Source organism: Rattus norvegicus, chromosome 19, assembly GCF_036323735.1.
Source record: "Rattus norvegicus strain BN/NHsdMcwi chromosome 19, GRCr8, whole genome shotgun sequence".
NCBI classification, from domain to species: domain Eukaryota; kingdom Metazoa; phylum Chordata; class Mammalia; order Rodentia; family Muridae; genus Rattus; species Rattus norvegicus.
In genome coordinates this window covers 56,757,127-56,759,394 of record NC_086037.1, presented here as the reverse complement: position 1 = coordinate 56,759,394, position 2,268 = coordinate 56,757,127, and the positions used below count along the sequence as shown (strand labels likewise).

General features: G+C 40.7%; 1 pseudogene; it reads right to left on the bottom strand.

Moving 5' to 3' along the window:
- Positions 1-637: 637 nt before the first annotated feature.
- Positions 638-736, bottom strand: LOC120098668 (U6 spliceosomal RNA; annotated as a pseudogene).
- Between the last annotated feature and the right edge of the window lie 1,532 nt (positions 737-2,268).

The following is a 2,268-nucleotide window of genomic DNA, read 5'->3' as shown; positions in this document are numbered from 1 at the left end:
TGTTTTGTTTTAATGTGCGTGTTACCTAATATTTTTCAAAGATTCATTTATTTTATGTATGTGAGTTCACTGTCACTGTCTCAGACACACCAGAAGAGGGCATCAGATCTCATTACAGATGGTTGTGAGCCACCACGTGGTTGCTGGGAATTGAACTCAGGACCTCTGGAAGAGCAGTCAGTGCTCTTAACTGCTGAGCCATCTCTCTAGCCCCACAGTGTAACTTTTAAAGTGATTTTATTGATCTATTTCTTATCTACACTAAGTTCTTGTTTCTTAATTTGATTCATAGTCGATGCTGCATTTGAAAAATATATTGATTTGTTTGTGGGGGTGGGTGAGAGACACATGTTTACAGTTACTCTCAGAGGCCAGGAGAGGGCGTCGGGTCCTCTGGGTCCTTACAGGCTATTGTGAGCTTCCTGGCAGGTCCTCTGGAGGAGCCTGAAGCACACTTGATCACTAAGCTGCCTCTCTGGCCCCCTCTCTGGCTTGAGACAGCTCAGGCAGGCTTTGCACTCACCCGTAATCTTCCCATCTCTTCTCAGATCTGAGATTATGGGTAGGAGCGGTCATACCTGGCTCTCTTACACTTTCAGACCAATTTCTGTTCCTTTAGATTTTTCTTCATGCTTATAAAAATATGGAAGGCTTCATGGATTTGAGTGCTATTCTTGTGTAGGGGCCATACTAGTTTCTGCATCATTCCAGTTTTACATGTGTCCTGCAAGCAGGAATTCCTTTCCTTCTACTCTTTCTTTCTTTCTTTCTTTCTTTCTTTCTTTCTTCCTTTCTTTTTTTTTTTAAATGGTAACAGAAGCCAGACATAGTTTGCACAGAAAGTTGCAAGTCACCCAGCCAATGTAGCAAGAGTTTGTCACAAAACAAACCAGCCAAAAAGGTAATAGAAACTGTAGGAGTTTATTCCAAAAGAGAAATGAGAGGATTGAATAACTAGGAAAGGCAAACACTTGAAGGTTCAAAATACATTTTTCCCTACAAAATATCAATGCATTGCCTTCTAGGCCCTTCCACTTTGCTGTCAAATTACCAAATTTTCATTTCTTTATAGGCTATCTACAGGGTCTCCCCAGAAGGCTTTTAGGGACCTTTGTGTAGTTCTGGGGTTCAAACCCGGAGCTGCAGTCATATAAGGCAAGGCATCTGTCACAGAACTATATCCCCAACCCAACGTTTTGATTTTACTTCTCTTTTTTGGGGAGGGAGATGAACAACATCTGGGCGTTCCTTGGACATAGCACATTTATGGGAAAAGGCTGTTGGCATTGTTCACTATCATGTAAAAGCAAAAGTCCTACAAAATCTAAAATGCCGGCAAGATGTCTAAATCTACTTTAAAAAAAAAAACCAGCTACCTCAAAAGGTTTTAAAATTGGTTTTGAGTTATGGCTCAGTGATTAAGCTGCTCTCCCAAAGGTCCTGAGTTCAAATCCCAGCAACCACATGGTGGCTCAAAACTTTCTGTAATGGGATCTGATGCCCTCTTCTGGCATGCATGTGTACATGCAGATAGAGCACTCATATACATCAAATAAATCTTTTTTAAAAAAGGTTTTTAAATTATTTATTTATTATATATGTGTATTAGCCTGGGTTCTCTAATCCAGAGGACTTAAATATTTATATTTATTAATGAATGTGTTAAATTATTTATTGAATACATATATGTGTATATATATATATATATATATATATATTTATTAGAGTAGCTTACAGGTTGTAGTCCAGCTAATCCAACAACGACTGTCTACCAATGAAAGGTCCAAGAATCCAGGAGTTGTTCGGTCCATGAGGCTGGATGACTCTTCTGGTCTTCAGTATACACTGGGAATCCCAAAATAGGCTCCAATGCTAGTGTCTTAGTTAGGGTTTTACTGCTGTTTTACTGCTCTTGTAAAGGCAAACATTTCGTTGGGGCTGGCTCACAGTTTCAGAGGTTCAGTCCATTACCATCATGACAGAAAGCATGGCAGCTTGCATGCTGCAGATGGAGCTGAGAGTATTGATCCAAAGGCAGCAGGAGAGACTGTCTCTGGAGCTTAGGAGTCCTCAATGCCTGCTTACCCAATGATACACTTAGGCCACACCTAGTCCAACAAGGCCACACCTCCTAATAAGTGCCACTTCCCGTGGGCCAAGCATATTCAAACCAGTAGATGGGGTGGCTCAGATCAAAGGTGGATCTTCCACTTCAAAGATCCAGATTATGGGTATTCCTATTTTAAATCCCTCGAAGGTTTAGCCAGC